The sequence below is a fragment of the Pseudophryne corroboree genome, chromosome 3 (assembly GCF_028390025.1).
Source record: "Pseudophryne corroboree isolate aPseCor3 chromosome 3, aPseCor3.hap2, whole genome shotgun sequence".
NCBI classification, from domain to species: domain Eukaryota; kingdom Metazoa; phylum Chordata; class Amphibia; order Anura; family Myobatrachidae; genus Pseudophryne; species Pseudophryne corroboree.
The window spans coordinates 309938672-309959957 of NC_086446.1; the positions used below are offsets into that span (position 1 = coordinate 309938672).

Sequence of the window (21286 nt, forward strand, 5' to 3'; positions counted from 1 at the left end):
GTCTTCTGCCACAGGACCGTCTCTAGGCTAATGCCTCGGCCGATGGCTGTAAAACTGAAATGCCCACATCTAGCACCTTGCACCTGTGGAAATCCATCTTTATGTGTCTATTGACTATCGGAAAAACTATCGAATGTTGCACTACCCTAAGGCAAGTGCATTTTTTCTGTCTGAGTATGGCTTACTGCGTGAGTGGTTATGAGTCTTTAGATGCAGCCACTGTCAGCAATATGCACGCGTCCCTTGTTACCTCTCAGTAACACCAACTAAAATCCACACTCCCTGCATCCAAATTTGTTCAATGTCTCCATGTGGTAATAATCGGCATACATGCAAAGTGTAACGTCGACCAACTGCGTGCTTATCGGCTTAACATGCAACTCAGAATGAGGCCCAATGTGTACTGGTACTGTATAAGACTCAATGGTGGTCATTCCGAGTTGATCGCTCACTACCGTTTTTCGCAGCGCAGTGATTAAGTGAAAAAACGGCAATTATGCGCACACAAAACTTTGTAGTTTTAGAGAGGCTCGAGCGACGTTTTTCAGTCGCTCCAGTGTTCATAGTATGATTGACAGGAAGTGGGTGTTTCTGGGCGCAACTCAGCGTTTTCAGGGAGTGTGCTAAAAAACGCAGGCGTGCCAGGCAAAAACGCAGGAGTGGCTGGCCGAACGCAGGGCGTGTTTGTGACGTCAAACCAGGAACTAAACTGACTGCAGTGATCGCAAGATAGGAGTAGGTCTGGAGCTACTCAGAAACGGCATGAAATTTTTTAGTAGCAATTCTGCTAATCTTTCGTTCGCACTTCTGCTAAGCTAAAATACACTCCCAGAGGGTGGCGGCCTAGCGTGTGCACTGCTGCTAAATGCAGCTAGAGAGCGATCAACTCGGAATGACCACCAATGTGTGCTAGTACTGTATATACAGCACTGTGCAAAAGTACACCATGCTTTTACATGTTTTACAGATCTCCTAATTGGTGGACACGTGTAGCAATTACTGGCAGACACATTTCAAGAGATAAACCGGTGGTACCAATTATTTTATTTGTAATACTAAGGAGATCTTTAAAACATGCAGCTCTAGTAAAATTGTATTATATAAAATTGTTATAGTGGGCATGGTGTGGGCTAGAGAGGGGGGTTTCCAGGCAACTAGAACCCCTTCCCCTCGTGTTTGCCTATGATTTTCCTGTTCATAATAAAAATAAATTTTTCCATTTGTCTCCCTGGCTGTAGGGATATCCAATCCATGTTGTCTAGTATAGGGCTGTGTAGAATTTTTAGGGGAAAATCCCGCCATCCGATTTTAGAGTTAGGGTTAGGAGGAGGGTTAGGGTAAATTCAGCTGCACGCCACTGTTGAGATTATGGCAGTCGGAATACTGGGGTCGGCATCCCATATCCCAACCCAACCAGGACCCGACAATCCCAGCAAGCCCTGACAGCTACAATCTGCTTGCGTTTGCTGCTCCCTGAGGAGAAAAAAAACCCACCTACACTACAATATACATATGAATGACTGCAAGTAAACCATAAAACATGTCTACTTTGTCTGATTACAGTGTGAGAAAGCTCAGATTGGCTCTTTCAGGATGTACAGTACATGACTATATCATTGATGCATTTTAGAATTAAAGTTCATTGACAAAATTAAGTTTATTCTTGTCCTAGTTTTGGGGGTCGGGGGGGTCTGTACTTAAATAGCCAATCAGCTGCTTTCTCATGTACAGTAGGTGCTTGGGTTCATTTGGAGGGTGCCTTTATCATTATTTTCATTTTCATCTTGTACAGTAATACTGCAAAGCTTTGAGCTGATTACGATCAGTGGCAGAACAGATATTTTAATTTGCAAGAGATACGAATGGCAACAGGTGTATATAGAGAGATGGCCTACTCGGTAAAAGACGCATCTGTTTGCACACCATTACTATACTTCAGGTGCAATCGCATGCCCCATTTCCACCTCTCCAGACGCAACTCTTCTACTACGTACACCAGAGGTTCCCAAACACAGTACTCAAGGCACTGTGTAACGTTACAGGTTTTAAGTATATCCATGCTTGGCCACAGGTGACTTAATTAGTACCTCAGTCAATTTGATTTAACCATGTGATGAACCATGGATATACTTAAAACCTGAACTGTTGGGGTGCCTTGAGGACCATGTTTGGGAACCTCTGAGATACACAATGCTCTGTTCCTGGACTTGCCACTTAATTTACAATTGTATTTTCCTGTGTTGAACTAATTCATGGAGGAGAAGCATGTTTTTAACATGGGTGACTGCTATAATAAATTAAGTGATAAATCCAGGAGTAGGGCATTAGGGGACGCATTTTTTCCCCCAGTTTATATCGCAGAGGATATAGACATTTTTTTCATGAATGACCTGGCTATGTTCTTACAGTTTCTACAGGGTCACTGCTTTCAATAAGGTGATGTCCCTGTGAAATACGTCCCGGCACATTGGAGGAGTTAATGGGGACTGTTATCTACAGTGCTAGTTAGCCTTTTGCAGAAGATGTCTGTGAAATCTCCTGCATTAGGCTGTTGTTACATACAAGTGATATATAGCTCTATACAGAAACTGTAGTTTCTGCATAATTTTCTTTAATCCGGGCTAAATAAATATGCCCCATAGTACCTAGCAGTGACGTGCGGTGATGTGAGGCAGAGCCTTTCCTGTTATACTAATGTATACGCCAGAGTTTTGACTGTATAAAGTATATGAAAAATACAAAGATTATATTAGAAATCTCTTCTTTGTATTATTCTTATAATTTTTATAATCAAAACTCTGGAGTAAAAAGTCTATGGCAGGGGAGGCAGGGCTTATCTTTTCCACACCTCATCAAAACTCACCAAATTTCAAGCAGTATATACTGCTGCACCTGTGTATAATGCCCACATGCACCCTTGGGCTCATATATTGTGTGTAAATCTGGCTCTGGTACTAGCCAGTGCCTCTTGAGCCATTTACCTCACATCCCTGGTACCTAGTGCAAGGTGTCATGTCAGAGGGCATGCGTGCATAGGGGAATGCGGTGGCTACTTAGCTAATTATTGCATTCCATGTACTGTGCTGTGCATGTACTACGTATGCACAATAATACCCCTTTCACATCGCAAGTGCCGGGTCCCACCCGATAATTGGAAATGGGTCCTTACCAGATAGGACCCGGAATTTGACCCTAACAACTGGCTCCCAGACCTGGCAATATGCCGGGTCGGGTTGCCATAGCGGTGGAGGGCGGAGTCGGCACCAGGGGCGTGGGCGGCCCTGGGCAATCAGCTCATCTCCGCGCTGCCTCTCCCTATGTAGCAAACGGGTCCCGGGTAGCATCGATCCGGCAACCCGTTCACACTGCCACTGACCTGGTATTCAACCCGGAAATAACACTGCTTTATTCCAGCATTAAATTACCGGGTCAGGTGACCTCGGAATTCGCCATGGGCCTTTCACACCACACAGCGACCTGTGTCGACCTGGCAATATACAGGTACGATACCAGGTTATTTGTGAGTTGTGAAAGGGGTATTAGACAAAGGAATTATTCACATGAAAGTTGGACACATGTTAAACTATACATGAGCCCCAGTCAGTGAACTATCCTGTATTCTCTGACACACGCTGCTTCATTTTTCCTAGTTTCTTTTTCAGACAGAGATTATCAGTGAAAAGCGGATTAGGAGCATTTGGTGAACTAAGAACTATAGAACTAAAACCAATAGCATGATCTGGCAAACATTATACAACATCTGGAAAATCGCAATTTTACCCCTTTCGCACTGCACAACTAACCCGATATATTGCCGGGACGACGCAGGACAATGTGCGGTGTGAAAGGGGTTAAGTCCTGAATTCCCGGGTCGTCTGACCCGGTATTTCTACCCAGGAATAAAGCAGGGTTATTCCCGGGTCAGGTGTGGTGTGAATGGGTAACCCAGGTCTCAGTATGGAGAGGCGGCATGGAGATGATCTCATCTCCAAGCGCCGACTCCGCACTCGTCCCCTGATGACACCACCGCCGCCTCCGTCCCTAACCCCGACGGCAACCAGACTCAGTATATTGCCTGTCGCATTGCCAGTCTGAAAGGGGTTTCATGCGGGTCGCACCCAGGAAGGACCAGTGTACAATTCCCGGGTGCCACCTGCACTTGCGATGTGAAAGCGGTATTTGTGTAACATAACATATTTAACCTTGTTTTGCACAAAAAAAAAAAATCAGCTATGATGATGACTGCCGTGTGTTTACTACAAGGGCAACATTTAATTGCCTGCACAGAAATGGGATTTTACACAAAAGATTATAAGCTAATTTGGCCAGGGCCATCTTTACCTTCAGTTTCATGTCATCATATTTTATTTATTTGTGTCATGATCCCCTCAATGTACAGCGCTAATTAATATGTTGGCAGTTTATACATAAAATAAGAGAATAATAAACAATATTGGAAATAAATAGAAAAAGAAATAGCTTTTAAGATAATCATTCAAATTCTATGTGCATGCTAAGCCTTCTCTAAAAACGGTTATTTTTGGAAGCCAAGTGCTTGTTCTAATTACTCGAAAAACAGACTACTCCCATTTGTTATGTTACTCATGTGTTTTCTCTGCTTTTTCAGCGAACATGACATCATGATGTCCCGGTGCGGGAGGAGGAGCCAATAGGACTCACCAACAGATATGACAAAGATGAAGAAGAAAGAAATAGGAATCAGCAGAGAGAATACTCAAAGAAAGAGTTGAAGAAGGGCAAGGGGATGATGTAGGGGGCATTTTATGGCACTGCATGTAGGTCAGACAAACTACCAAAACATACATCTGTCACTACACAGATGGCTGGACCAACAAATTAGTAATTCATCAGGAACTGCTGACACCACTGAAGTAGAAGAGACATGTTGATATTCGTTCTTATTGAAATGCGACGTGTATTCTCATGAATATTGATTGAGCCCACAAAATGCTGCATCCACTAAGTTAAGGGGTGGGATTATTATTAGTATTATTATCATTTGCTGCAGGTGTCAGGCTACAAGACTTTGGGCCTGATTCTGCGGCATGCTACGTCAGTTTTGGATGTAGTTGAGCAATTTATTTTTTATTGCACCTAAGTTGCACCGTGCATGCATCCCAAATATACAGCGTCAAAGACGCACAGTACTGTTCTGTATTGGGCGTTCTTGAGATGTGACTATTCAAACGAATGAAGATGGTCCATCTTATGGGCATGTTATAGGACTGTCACAGGCGTGTCACTGAAGCGTTTGTGTAAGCAGACACTAAGGGCCAGATGCATCATCACTCGGAAAGTGATCAAATGGAGAGTGAAAAAGTACCAGCCAATCAGCTCCTAACTGCCATTTTTCAAACACAGTCTGTGAGATGCAGTGGTGCAAGTATGCGGGTACGCTCGGGTACGGAGTACCCATAAGAATTTGGCAGCGGGTACGCAGTACCACCTATCATACACTTTGACATTACCACAATTATAATGTGCAAAAAAGCAACAAGACCATGGTGATTGGCAGCATGACGGCTCCTCCCACTTTGTCAGGGTTACTGGGAGTGCGACAGTGGTTGTATTTTCCTGTTATAATGGAGGCATTACTATATATTGTTGTTAAATTGGGGGCATTACATATATTTCTATTATACTGAAGGTATCACTATATATTTATATTATACTGGAGGCATTGCTATATATTTTTAGCCTTGCCTCCAGAATCCCCGAAAAAAGGGTCTGTGTCATGTGTCCACGCCGCTAGTGTCATGTAGCCACTCCCACTAGCAGCATGTGGCCCCGCCCCATCACAACACATGGCCACGCCCGTTTTTGTCACTCAGTACCCATAAGAAAATATTTCTACTTGCACCACTGGTGAGATGGCAGCTAGGACCTGATTGGCTGGTGCTTTTTCTTTCTCCATTTTATCACTCTCCAAGCGATGATGCATCACCCCCACAGCCTGTAACATGTAAATAGGAGCTCATTGGTTGGTACTTTATCTCTCACAATGTTATCTCTCTCCAAGCTTTGATAAAAAGCACCCTATATATGGATGCATACACTAAATTCTCTTCCAAGACATCTGTACTTTGGATATTTCGCACATCTATTGCGACCTTATTACTTTTAAGGGGAGGCACTCGATATCCCGGTTGTTGGAATCTCGGTGCTCTGCACACCAGCGCCGGGATACCGACAACTATTCTCCCTCCATGACACCCCTGGAAGATGAATAAGGCGTGTGGCGTGCCACCGTGCCCACAGCATGGCGAGCGTAGCGAGCCCGCAAGGGTCTCTTTTGTGCTCGCCCTGCTGTCGGCATTCCGGCGGACGGGATCCCGGCGTCAGTATATCGTAGTACACCCACTTTTAAGATCCCTTCACTAAAGTTAAATATAGCTTGCTCACCTCCCACCTTCTTGAGAGCAATGAATCTTACCCATAGTATTCATCTCTCTGAAATACACTTCCCTTCTGTACAGCTTCATATTAATTACTAGCCCTAGAATATAAATCAGCACTACACAAAAATAAAAAGTACTCTCTCTTGCATGCTTTAGGAACCACACAAATGGGAGTAAAAGAAGAAAAATTGTTATAAATGAAGCTATTTGATCAGAAATCTCCTAAAGTGCTAACAAAAACGGTCTGATTTTTGAATTACTGCCAATGCGCATTACTTACATTAAGAAAGGCTTCAGACAGAGAGCGGGCTGTTTTCTGACTGTGAACCTAAATTGAGGGTAATTCATTCTATCAGGAAGAAAGAGCCTCTAGCTGCAATTTGTCCAAGGGTGTAATGCATCACTCACATTAAGGGAACATATTCTGTAGTGGTGTAAAGTATAGCTTAACATCCCAGCTCCTGGCTGAGTCTGCAGCATGGGAGTCACAAATGTTTGGTCTTCAGGGACCAAAAGAAAACATTAGCTTACACAAAGGTTGGTGTATGCATAGCGCACACTCCCTTTTGAAGTGACAAGGGCTAATTCATGAATAAATGAATGTCAAAAGAAGTTCGATGTAATTCAGAAAATTTTCTTCATCCACTAGTTTCCTATAGCAAGTCATCTCCGCACAATGACAACACACCACACAGGAGTCTGACGTTCTGTCCTAGGTATCACTACAGATAACTACATTCAAATTGTATTTCAAGATAAACTATTTTTTTTCTATTATAGAACCAAATACTTTACAAATATAGAACAAGAATTGCAGTGTGTTCTTCTAGGTTACACTGGAAGTGTTTGTAACCAACTCTCTGCCCCTGAAATTATTATTTAAAAAACTAAAATTGTCAAAAAGCTGTAAAAGCTCCTTCCAGCACTTCCATTATAACATAGATCATCTGTCCCTTATACCAGTCTCCATCAGATTTAGCTCTAATTTCAAGTCGATGGTTTACCTCAATTCTGATAAATCAGATAATAGCAAACTCATTTATAACCTGTCACAGTTGTATTCTTGTGAGATCTAGAAAAACATGCTTAGATAGATGATAGATAGATAGATAGATAGATAGATAGATAGATAGATAGATAGATAGATAGATAGATAGATAGATAGATACTGTTAATGATACAGGCATAACAAGTACATGAGACACTCTTTGACAATACAAAATTAAAGATCACGGGTGACTTCTAATATCCATAATAATCAACAATAGTGGATCCATATTTTCCTATAGGACACATTTATAATACTTCAGTAGCAGTGTCTTCTTACCTGATTTATTTTAACTTATGACATTAAAACTCACTGGTACAGATACATTTTATAGGTGATATTAATTATACATGTATTAACATTAGAGGAGTGTGATTATTTAGTTCAGGTCAGCTAAGTGGAACTACTCATGGATATCACATTTTACATGGCATAAATATAGTAAACAAACTTGGTGACTGGACAGATCATAAAGGTGGATGGAACTTGTAATACTAATGTATTACAGTACATAATGGCAGCAGCACACATGTGCCACTCACCTGCTTCCAGATGCTATGTCCTCAGCCCTCCCTGAGAAGTGTCCGCGCACACACAACCTGCCGCCCAGCTTGCCAGCCACACACGCAGCCCGCTACACGCCGTACTCCGCCAGGCACCGTCTCCTCTCACACGGGCAGTGCAGACGGGCAGCGGTAGCGCTGGGGGCCGCCTGTAAGGAGGAGACTGGGAGGGGCCGCTGCTCCGTCCGCTACCTGAGACACTCCAGCTAGCAGCCACACACACAGCCTGTGAGCGTTACACTTGGCCTGGAGCACTGACCGCATGCCAAGGACAGCATGTGTGCTGCATGGTACCCAGGACAGGGGGGCACACTTCATAGAGAGCACTTATGGGGTAGCCACTGTGGGGTGTCACTGCCTGCACATATATGGGTGGGTATATATGTGTGTGTGTGTGTGTGTGTGTGTGTGTGTGTGTGTGTGTGTGTGTGTGTGTGTGTGTGTGTGTGTGTGTGTGTGTGTGTGTGTGTGTGTGTGTGTGTGTATGTATGTGTGTGTATATATGTGTATATATATACACATATATGTACAGAATGTTGTGATTGGGCTGCCTGACACAAGGAATGCAGCTCCTCTTAGATAATAAAACCTGTTATTACACTGCAGTTTTAGTACATAATTGCATCATATTGGGCATCTAGGTGACATGTAAACACCCTCTATCACGATTACTGATTATGCTGGAGTACATACAGCACAAGTGTCTACTACACCTGGTAAAAGTGGAGGGGTGATGCATTCCATCATCAGCTTAAAAACATATTTTCCTATAAAGAACAGTGATCTTTTTAAAGAGTTTTATATTTAGTTATGTACACTGGACAAAAAAAAAAAAAAAAAACATAAAATCTTAAAAAGATCACTGATCTGTATAGATTAATATGAATGTTATTGGCATCTGAATTTAATGGGATATAAACACAGTGCATGAATATTGATTATATGTTCTCTTGTTCCTTAATACCACAATAATTGCTCACTGTGGATTTCAGTTCACCTGTTGAAGTATAATACAAATAAATCGATAATTCCAGTTTGCAGGATTCTTCTGGGCTCCATACTGTCTGCTTACCATATTCTTATTTCCGGTTCCCCAATAACAGTGATCATTCACATGTGCCACTTACATTACAGTGGATGCATCAAAATTATATGTGTATTATGAATCTTTTGCTCCAGAGCTGCTAATTGTAAAGGCATGATCTACCATTTTTAACCCCCATTTATTCACAGGTGCTAGCAACCTGTGGCTCTAAGTTCTGATGGCATCGTCAGACTTGCAATTCTAATAATTTAATTTTGATAATTTTTTTTGACGTGAGAACACCTGCCTCTGAAAGCGTATGGAGTGATAGCGCAAAATGCAGCCAAACCCACATGTGTGGTCATTTTCTTGTGTGCATGTACAGTACAGTACAGTATGACAAAATACAATTTGTACTAACAAAATGCTCTTACATCCAACTCTGTATCATCCCCAAAGGATGAAAATCTGTGCAATTCTTGTATGTTACTGCAAGCTGTGATTGTACTGCCTGATTTTGCATGCAGAACAGGAAAAAAATAGCCTTCTACATCTGTTGCCAGCCCGGTACGGTCTGGCCTTGGACACTTGCTTATATTTTTGGGATGCAGTTAACATACTGGCTGTATATTTTTATCATGCTGGCTTGCCTACTTTCCCAGAATGTCTGGGAAGCTCACACATTTCAGGGAGCTCTCCCAGAGAATAAACCAGGCTCCCACGTCCAGGATCTTGATGATGAGATTTGCGGTGAACTGCATCTTTGTAGCCTTGCCACCCAATTGCTCATACCGCTTTCAGATCACAATGCCGGGTCCCACTCGGGAATTAGAAACGGGTCCTCCCGGATGGGATCCGGCATTGGCTTCCCGACCTGGCAATATGCCACTGTGAACGGGTCCTGGGTCGCATCAGCCTGGCAACACTGCACCTGACCCGGTATTAAACCCAGGAATAACCCTTCTTTATTCCTGGGTTGAATTATCGGGTCAGGCGACCTGGGAATTTGGCAGTGACCCCTTTCCCATCGCACAACGACGCACGTCTACTAATCGGCAATATACCAGGTTAATACCAGGTTATTTGTGCGGTGTGAAAGGGGTATTAGTAGCAGGGTAGTGATCATGCAACTCACTGCACTACACCCCCTACATCTCCCACCCGCAATATCAGTAAGTACCTTTTTGTTGCTTGAAAGAAAATGGCAGTGGAAGAGAAAATACAAGGGCTCATCTACAGAAACAGTGGGAACAGAAGTAACTTAAAGTATTTAAATTGAATCATTATACACAATACAGGTGGAGATTTTTAATGTTTCCCTCCACACCAACTAATCTAAGATCCAATTGACAGATACGCTCTATAGTCAGTACAAGAAAGCAGTGATGTGATTGGGGGTGGGCACAGTGGCGGATCTAGACTTAACTTTTAGGGGGGGCGGTTTAAGAATTATAACTCCTCCCCCTAATCATAGCCCCTCCCACTTAGTAATGCCCTTCCCGTTCGCTTCTAAAATTTCCTATTGTTGCCATTACTAATAAAATGTTGCCAGTTAGTGGAGAGAACCCTGCGCACTGGTGATACAGACTGCCAAATCGCCATTCCTTCCATCAGGGGTGGTAGAGGATAAGACAGTAGGGCAATTTAAACATGCATGGGATAGACACAAGGATATTCTTACAAAGAAATTCAACATTGAAGCACACTGTATGAGCTGAAATTCACATTATAGCACACTGTATGAGCCAACGTTATAGCACACTGTATGAGCCAGCGTTATAGCACACTGTATGAGCCAAAATTCACTTTATAGCACACTGTATGAGCCAACGTTATAGCACACTGTATGAGCCAAAATTCACTTTATACAACACTGTATGAGCCAAAATTCACTTTATAGCACACTGTATGAGCCAAAATTCACTTTATAGCACACTGTATGAGCCAACGTTATAGCACACTGTATGAGCCAATGTTATAGCACACTGTATGAGCCGAAGTGCACATTATAGCACACTGTATGAGCCAAAATTCACTTTATAGCACACTGTATGAGCCAAAATTCACTTTATAGCACACTGTATGAGCCAAAATTCACTTTATAGCACACTGTATGAGCCAACGTTATAGCACACTGTATGAGCCAACGTAATAGCACACTGTATGAGCCAACGTTATAGCACACTGTATGAGCCAATGTTATAGCACACTGTATGAGCCAAAATTCACTTTATAGCACACTGTATGAGCCAATGTTATAGCACACTGTATGAGCCAATGTTATAGCACACTGTATGAGCCAATGTTATAGCACACTGTATGAGCCAATGTTATAGCACACTGTATGAGCCAATGTTATAGCACACTGTATGAGCCGAAGTGCACATTATAGCACGCTGAATGAGGCAACAGAATGCAGGGACATAATGCCGGGAGAAGAGAGGAGGGGGGAGAAATGGGACACACACACACACCTAATCATTGATGGAGGCCGGGTCCCGCCGCGATATTGGGAACGGGTGCCGAGCGGTGCAGCGAGGCGGAGGACGAAGACAGAGAGAGAGCGTCCTCCTGACGCGCGTACAGGAAGGAGGGGGCGTGCTCAGATCAGAGGTCACTGTACGCGCGTCAGGACGCTCCTCTCTCTCCTCGTCCGCCGCCGCGCTGCACCGCTCTCCAACCCGTTCCCAATACCGCAGCGGGACCCGGCCTCCATCCCGCTGCCGGTATATGTAGGGGGGGCGTTCGCCCTGATCGCCCCCCGCTAAATCCGCCACTGGGTGGGCAGGACTTAGTTGCTATTAACTTATATTAAAGCCACATGTAATATATATTCTATACTTACAGTTAGAGATGTGCGTGGACACTCATGTTTTGGAAAATCCGCCCCCAGGTGTTTTGGTTAGGATTTGAATTTGGTTTTAGATTTCTTGAAAATTATTGTTCTTACAGTGTTATTATCAACGATAATACTCACCTGATAGCACCAGGGAGGGAAGTACAACCAATCCAAGATTTTGATTTCCGAACTGAGGGAAGTTTCAACTCTGATCCCGTAAATTCAGGTGAGTTTGGATTTCTAAAACAGCACATCTCTATTTACAGTATATATAGTTCACAGTTATCTGATGTGAACTCTAATATACGCAGGGTCGGACTGGCCCTTAAGTGTACAGAGGAACCCTCCCCAGTGGGGTTACATTATACATAAGTTACATTATACTGTCTGTACAGGACTATGGTGTATTCAGTACAGTGTATTGCTGTTAATCTGCTACATTACCATGCATGCACTAGCATTATCTACTATATATATTTATAAAGGGGCCCAAATCATACAATCTCTAATAGCCAGCCAAGCCCCTGTGGTAGATGGCCACACCCCTAAGCAAAGACCCCTATAACTACATCCCCCCGGTGGGCCCTTCATCCCCCAGTCTAGCACTGAATATACCTGATCATCTACAGTATGGTGTGCATTATTTATTATTTCACTGTAGTGATAACAGAATTTGCTGATTTAAGTATTTACATCAAAACTCACTGTCTATAGAGCTATTTCGTACAGTAGATTATACATATGTTATTATCACTCATGTATTTTAAGTACAGTTAGATGCACCTTATCAGTTAAATTCAAGGACATATTCCTCCTGGACACCTAGGAGACTTAGAATGAGTGTGCAGGACTGGATATCACTGATAACCTGTAAGTGTGCCCTTAGTTATTTAAATACTACAAGCTGGCAAATTCTGTTTCCATCCAGAGTGAAGAGAGATAAGCTCAGCATCACACTCAGCTGCTCCCGCATCACTTGGAATGCACGTGTTGGCAGCCTGATAACACACACACTATACATCAAATCCCTTTTTGAAATCATGGTCCCACTCAGCAAAGACTCTTTTAGCTTTATTTTATTTTTTCCTTTGCTGTTAATATTTTTTTCTACAAGTGTATACCATGTAGCTACTGATACTATAGGCTGTAAAGTAAGATAGACACATTTGGATACTCTTCCAATTTAACATCAATATAAACTAATTGCTTATACAACTTTTAATTAATGTATTGCTGTATCTTCCTGGTTTGTTTTTGTTGTTTTCAGATACTGTGTGTCCCTATATCATTAATCCAGGGGTGACCAAAATCACTGGTGTAAATATAGCCTCCGTTTTGGGGGCGCCACCACTGTTTATACACCAGATTCACATGCGGACTAAAATGATCCCCGCCTTAGAGGAGACAGATGCTAGAGGTCATCAGCCCCTTAACTGTTATGTCACAGGCTGTTTTTGAAATATGTGTCTCAACTTTATCTCTTGTTAAGGCTTAATACATATGGGCCTGTGCAGAGCCGGCCTTAGGCATAGACAAACTAGGCAATTGCCTAGGGCATTTGGTATGCTTAGGGGCACCAGCAGCTTCTGCTGATTAAAATGATATGCGGCATGCCTATATTCTGTGTGTGACTGCGGCAGTATCTGCATACGAAATGCTACGTTGCAGTGTATTCCTGGAAATCACTGTAATGTAGCATTTCGTATGCAGATACAGCCGCAGTCGCACACAGAATAGAATATAGGCATGCTGCATATCATTTTAATCAGCAGAAGCTGCTTGTGTGACCTAGCCACATAGCAATGCAAATAAGATGCATTTTCATAAACAAAAGGCGCCCGACGTTAGCAGAGCTGCCAGCTGACTCATGCCAGGCATCTCCTGCAGAACTAGTGGCGGTGCTAGGGGGCACCAGCCAAAATCTTGCCTAGGGCATCATATTGGTTAGGGCCGGCTCTGGGTCTGTGTGTGGTAAAAGCTTAAGGAGGACATATATACTGTAGTACAACAATATAGACAAACTTATGTAGTACAACAATATAGACAAAATAAAAAATAAAATCTGGATGTGGACTACCACTTTTATACAGGACACTTGTATAGTGTTCATTACAAATACATTTAACCACTTACCTGCTACAGAGGTGGCGACCAGGACCATTCTAAAAAACGCAGGTGTGTACCCGTTTTGTAGGCATGCTGAGGCTGAGCTTAGAGTCTGAGTAAGCTTCAAGCTTAAGGCCCGTACGTACACACTAGTCGATATATCGGCCGTTCTCTTGAACGGCCGATATATCGCGAGTCCGTCGGCCAGTGTGTATGACCGATACGTCTGTGAACTCCGTCGTTCACAGACGTATTGCGTCGGCCGCGCAGCACAGCCGAGGGCCAATATATCTACCGATATATTGGCACGTCGCTGTGTGTGTACGGGACGGTCGGCCGACCGCCCGTACACATGCTGCTGCGGCCGGCGATGATTGACAGCTGAACTGGGCGGGCGTGTGTACACGCCCGCCCAGTTCATGACGTCAGTCCCCGACGGATCGGGCAGTGTGTATGCACAGCACACTGCCCGATCCGTCCATAGATATATCTGCAGATCAATTGATCTGCAGATATATCTATTAGTGTGTACCCACCTTTACTCAGACTGGCCAAGCGCTGCTATTGATGGTAGCCATGGTGATCTGATGCTGCGTCGTCAAGCGCAGCACTTGGATCACAGATGCATACAAATATCCTAGGCGCCTCTTATTACATTTGCATGTTGGGTGTACAGTCCCTGCAACTGTGCATTAACATACAAATCTGAATGAGACCCAATGGGCAGTTAGAAAGCACGCAAGATACTCTTTGAAAACAAGAGTAAGTTTGCCACAATTGTACTGGAAGACTTTGTATGTGCAGTGCACCAGCATTTTGGGCTTGGGTATCTAGTACCAGATTCTAAAACAAATAGAAAATGTAATAAAAAAAAAATATATATATAACTCTGTCAATACTGTCTTGCATCGGGCTAAGTGATTACCGTTGTCCTTCTTTAATCATTGTAGTGGACGGTTCATAAATATATGGACCCGATACAGAACAGTATCGAGGAGTATTCACTGGGTTGGTTGCTGGTGAATATGATTAGGTTTTTATGATAAGTCTTGTGTATACTGTTGTGGATGCGACCAGCTGCAATGTGTCCCGGACACGCTCACTTTTGATTTTGACTTTGCTGCTCTTAACGGCTGGTGTCTGCGCCGCTGGTGGGACGCACGGTGCGGTTCACGGGTCCGGACTTCCGGTTAGGTGACGCGTGCGTGTCGCGTGTCCGGACTTCCGGCCGGGTGGTTCGCTGGCGTGCGTTCCGGCTGCGGTGCACCCCGGCCGGGCGGTGTGACGGGTCTGAACGGAAGGGAGTGGTGACGGTCACAGGTGTAGCAGGTAAGCTCCATTAAGTGTGTTTAAATAGAGCACACAAGTGAACAGATTTTTTGGCACTTTATACAGGCTTATTTTGCACATGGCACTATGGCACTTTGTAAGGCTATTCCCCTGATGAAGGATTAAGTCCGAAAACGGCTGTTTGGGTGGTCTACTGTGTTTCCCTGTGCTGATCAAACGATGAGTATATGACGAGCCTTGTAACTTTATTCACGTTTATAATACAGCATTTCTTGACATAAACTACAGTGTGCTGGTCCTGTCTATGTGATTGCGTGGACATGTGATGATATATTTACCTGCTTGACCGGACACCTGGACTATACCTCTGAGAGTGTCAGTGCGGCTTCCCGGATTCTCATTCTGTGATAATCTTATATTAAGTATTGGAGCTGCACCACTATTGGACTATTTTTAATGGTTTTATTAGTTTGTTTTTTGGTTCTCTGTTTATATTAATTTTTTTGGAGTGCACTTTTTTATCTTTTTCACTCAGTATATGATGGAGAATGATGTTGGTAATCTTACAGGAACGAAAAGGTTTCTTGAAAAAGATGTTAGTCGTATTTTATTTAACACCACAGATCAGCTGTCTTTTGATGTAGATTCACCAGCTGAGGTGAATAGTGATTTACTTAAGTTACGCAAGAGGTTGATTGAATTGGAGTTGCACGGTTTAACACTCTCCCAATATCATAAGGAGAACCTCATCCCGAGGGGGTTGAGGATTAGAAATCAACCAACACTTGGGCGTAATAATAAAGAATTTTGTAGACAGTGGTGCCAGATATTGAATCAGTGCAGCTTTGATCTGATGGTGTTAATTGTGCAACAAGTTAATTCAGACATTGACAATGTAAAAAAAGAAATAACCTTATGTGAAGCCCAGGGTCTTGCTATTTTGAAAGCTGACAGCACAGTGGACTGGTTGGCTCAACTTGATGAGAATTTGGTCTCGTTTAAAAATGAATTGCTAGCCTTTAAAAAAACTAAATATAAAAAGGTCAAGGATGACTACAAGGAACTCAGGGTGTACCCCTGGGTTTTTGCCCCGTTAAATCGTAGACCATGGCGATCAGGACAGGGGTATAGGAAAAGGAATGATACACATTTCACTGATTTAGAATCTCAGACATCACACAGTGACTCCGATACCTCCACCCAAGGTAAAGGCTCAACGGCTTTTTTAGGCGGAAGGGCCAATACCAGGAGCTATGTGAGGGGCAACAGAAACCCAAAAAACCTTGTAGACGGGGAGGGCAGAGACACAAAAAAAGTCGTAGGAAAAGGTCAGAAGGGAGGCAGGAGATAACAGTATTGAATCTATCGACCTATTCACTCACTGATTTAGAGCTAGCTGTCTTATCTAAAGGATTGACTCATGTACAAACGTATCGGCAGAACAAGTTTAACTGTGAAATTGAGTTATATAAGTTTCAGAGACAGTTAAGACTAAAAAATCATTTTTTCAGGAAGGGTGAACAGGAGGACAGACTCTCGTCATTTAGAGGGAGGAGTACTTTTGAGCCACCTGCAACGAATGCCTCTATAGAAACTTTTATGAGGCTGGTACGGACTGAAACTCTATCTTCCGTACAGAACACCAGGCTGCGTTTCTCTAATATGTCTAAATTGGAAACGGAGGCAGTTAAGAGCCTACGTGAGAATCCAGAAATAATCATACGCCCCGCTGATAAAGGCGGGGCTATTGTCTTAATGGATAGACAGGACTACTTAGATGAGATTACACGCCAACTTTCTGACACGACATGTTATAAACTACTGCCCTGTGATCCGACAGAGCGCTTTAAGAGAGAGATTGATTCCATCATTCTCTTGGGCAAATCCAACAACTGGATTGATGCAATGACCAGTGACTTTTTGACACAAGAATTTCCTATAATCCCGTTAATCTACGTGTTACCCAAGGTGCACAAGACATTGGATAAGCCACCAGGTAGGCCCATCATATCCTCGAGGGGATCGTTGGGTCAACCAATTTCTCAATACATAGACCACCATTTACAGTCGGTGGTCCAGAATACACCCTACTATATTAAGGATACCACAGATTTCTTGTGTAAGTTGAGGGCAACCGGTCCACTGGTACCTGGATGTATACTGGTGACACTAGATGTCACCAGTTTATACACGAATATTAGTCATGAGGAAGGTATTGCTGCTGTCAGGGATGTTGTTGGCCACAGTCCACAGTATGAGGGTCCACCTTTGGAATACTTATTGTTATTGATTGAAGTGGTATTACATAAGAACTACTTCTTATTCAATAACTCATTTTTCTTGCAGCTCAAAGGTACGGCGATGGGGTCTAATACGGCCCCAGCCTACGCCAATATTTTCATGTACCAGTATGAGCGATTACACATCATGGGTGATCCTGTATATTCGCGGTATATTAAGTTCTATGTACGTTTCATAGACGACTTATTCATGCTGTGGACTGGTGGCCAGCAGTTATTAGATGAATTTGTTGACAAACTTAACAGCATATTGGGATCTATTAAATTCACCAGTGCCAGTAGTGATGTTGAGATCAATTATCTGGACGTCCTGGTGCGTATACAACAAGGGACATTAACGACCGGCATGTACCGGAAGCCCACTGACAAAAACTCTCTTTTGCTCGCATCAAGCTTCCATCCAGTAGCTTTAAAAAAAGGACTGCCTTACTCGCAGTTGGTCCGGGTCGCAAGAATAGTTTCTGATAGAGCCGCTTTACCTGAAGCTTTACACTCTATGGGTGATAAATTTGTTGAGAGGGGTTATGACGAGAAGGAAGTGAAGGATGCGATCACTCGTTGCTTGCAAATACCCCGGGAAGACCTGTTGAAACCCCAACAGAGACAAAAGAATAACAGGATGGTATATACCAGCACATACTCCATTTCTTCAAACAAGGCTCGTCAATCTATCTTGAAACACTGGCATATTTTGCAGACCGATCCGGTGATGAAATATTACTGCGAAGAGACACCTTTATTTGGCTACCGCCGTAGCCATAATCTGAAAGAGGAGGTGACTTTTTCTGACATTAGCCCCAGAGTTGGCAGGGGCAATAGATGGCTGCAGCTACAAAAGGGTGCCTTTAAGTGCCATGGCTGTGTGAACTGCAGCTTTATGATGACAGGAAAGACATGCAGTCATCCTACTAAAGGAACAACGTACCCGCTACGATTTCGGATGTCATGTGACACTAAATTTGTGACATACCTGATACTCTGTCCCTGTGGGAAAATTTATATAGGGAAGACGATACGTATGCTGAAGGAGAGGATAGCGATGCACAGGTCCTCCATAAAAAAGGCGTATCAAAAAATGGATGGAAGCACGCCACCGGTGGCTAGGCATTTTGTGACTATGGGACACAAATTAGGTGAATTTAAATTTATGCCTATAGACCATGTACCACCTTTGAGAAGAGGAGGAGATAGACACAGACTGCTACTACAGCAAGAGTGCCGATGGATCTACATGCTTGATGCGATGGTCCCTAATGGACTTAATGAAGAATGCTCATTTGCTTCATTCTTGTAATGCTGGCACTGGTGATAGATTGAAGATCCCTATAATATTGTAGAATTGAGTATAGAGAGTTAGTGCAAGTACTTTGGGTCTAATCAGCAGATTGTTTCATTATCATTCTCCATTTTTTATTTTTCATTTATTTTTATGTGTATATGTTAACTCTGTCAATACTGTCTTGCATCGGGCTAAGTGATTACCGTTGTCCTTCTTTAATCATTGTAGTGGACGGTTCATAAATATATGGACCCGATACAGAACAGTATCGAGGAGTATTCACTGGGTTGGTTGCTGGTGAATATGATTAGGTTTTTATGATAAGTCTTGTGTATACTGTTGTGGATGCGACCAGCTGCAATGTGTCCCGGACACGCTCACTTTTGATTTTGACTTTGCTGCTCTTAACGGCTGGTGTCTGCGCCGCTGGTGGGACGCACGGTGCGGTTCACGGGTCCGGACTTCCGGTTAGGTGACGCGTGCGTGTCGCGTGTCCGGACTTCCGGCCGGGTGGTTCGCTGGCGTGCGTTCCGGCTGCGGTGCACCCCGGCCGGGCGGTGTGACGGGTCTGAACGGAAGGGAGTGGTGACGGTCACAGGTGTAGCAGGTAAGCTCCATTAAGTGTGTTTAAATAGAGCACACAAGTGAACAGATTTTTTGGCACTTTATACAGGCTTATTTTGCACATGGCACTATGGCACTTTGTAAGGCTATTCCCCTGATGAAGGATTAAGTCCGAAAACGGCTGTTTGGGTGGTCTACTGTGTTTCCCTGTGCTGATCAAATGATGAGTATATGACGAGCCTTGTAACTTTATTCACGTTTATAATACAGCATTTCTTGACATAAACTACAGTGTGCTGGTCCTGTCTATGTGATTGCGTGGACATGTGATGATATATTTACCTGCTTGACCGGACACCTGGACTATACCTCTGAGAGTGTCAGTGCGGCTTCCCGGATTCTCATTCTGTGATAATCTTATATATATATGTATATAAAGAGGTTTGGGAAACAGCGGCACTCAGCAGTCTGGATATCATTCAATTAATCTTTATTCGGTCCTACGCCGTTTCGGGGACGACACCCCGTCTTCAGGGACAATCATACACAAACACAAGAAGAACAACAAAACATATATACCCTCCTAATAGACACTCATTACTGAGATTCAACTCACCTGTCCGGGCGCCGACGGAACCGCCATGTGTTTTCGCGAGTTGTCACAGTCGCTGGGTACTGACGTCATTGCAGCGCATCAGTCGACAAGCCAATCACGGGCATGTGCGTCCCGTTGCTAAGAAACTCACGACCGGCTTTCACTCACAAGACGTTTCCCTTCACTATGTGCTGTATTCTCAACACACTGACGTCCGGCGGACGCACCGGCAGGGAGCCAATCCCTGTCATTCATGTCACTGTTACTAAGCAACACCTGTATAAGGAAAATAACAAAAACAAAAATAATATCAATACAAATACACAACACATTAAAATATTAAAATGCCCAATTAGATAGACATGATTACAAAAAACACACACACATAAAAAACTGATCTTACAGATAACGATGCCAGCCATAATTTACTATCAAAGTAGTGGACATATGTTATCTAAATGTCATTAACTAAATGTGCCTGCTGTAATGAACAAACAGTTGAAACACACCAACACTATAATGTATTATAGAGCAATTATATTAAGACCTTTTGCAACTTAGATCTACGTGCCTACAGAAAACATTGGAGACCTAAGGTTTCGTTTAAACCCCGTGGTGACAATGTGTTAAGGGTAAAAATCCATCTACTTTCTCGTTGCAGAAGTATCTTATTACGATCCCCTCCACAATGTGATAGAGGGACATGATCTATAATAATGGCCCGCATACTCGCTACTGTGTGCCTTGCCTGTAGGCAGTGTCGGGCCACTGGTTGTTCGCTGGAGCCCTTCTCCAATGCTTGTTTGATGGCGCTGCGGTGCAATGCCATCCTCTCTCTGAATTGCCTCTGGGTCTTGCCCACATAGGCAAGTCCACAGGGGCATTTCAACATGTAAATCACATGAGTGGTTGTACAGGTCACCCGATGTAGTATTTTAAACTTCTTCCCTGTCAGTGGGTGACTAAATGTGGTGCCCATCATGAGTGTGTTACACGTGGAGCATCCTAAACAACGATAACAGCCAACCTTAGGACGTAGGAAGTGGGATTGCACTGATTTAGTTAAGGGGAAGACGTCTAGTTTGACAACCTGGTCTGCAATACTTTTCCCTCTGGTATAGCTAGGTAATAGCCTCGTGCCCGTTAGGGCTGGTAACGAGTGATCTGTGTTGACTATCGGCCACAATTTTTTAGCCTGTTTAACTATGGTTGTAGTGGCCGTAGTGTATTGATTTACCCATGGGATCTTTGGGGCCTGT

At 43.4% G+C, this 21286-nt stretch overlaps 1 protein-coding gene across 1 annotated transcript in view; it reads right to left on the reverse strand.

Annotated features, from left to right (window-relative positions):
• Window positions 1-8168, reverse strand: part of ZNF385C (zinc finger protein 385C) — a 563435-nt gene extending 555267 nt beyond the window's left edge. The window contains exon 1 of the mRNA XM_063959413.1: window positions 8010-8168. The gene's annotated coding sequence lies outside the window, so the exon portion shown is untranslated. The remainder of the gene's footprint in view (window positions 1-8009) is intronic.
• Window positions 8169-21286: the final 13118 nt, after the last annotated feature.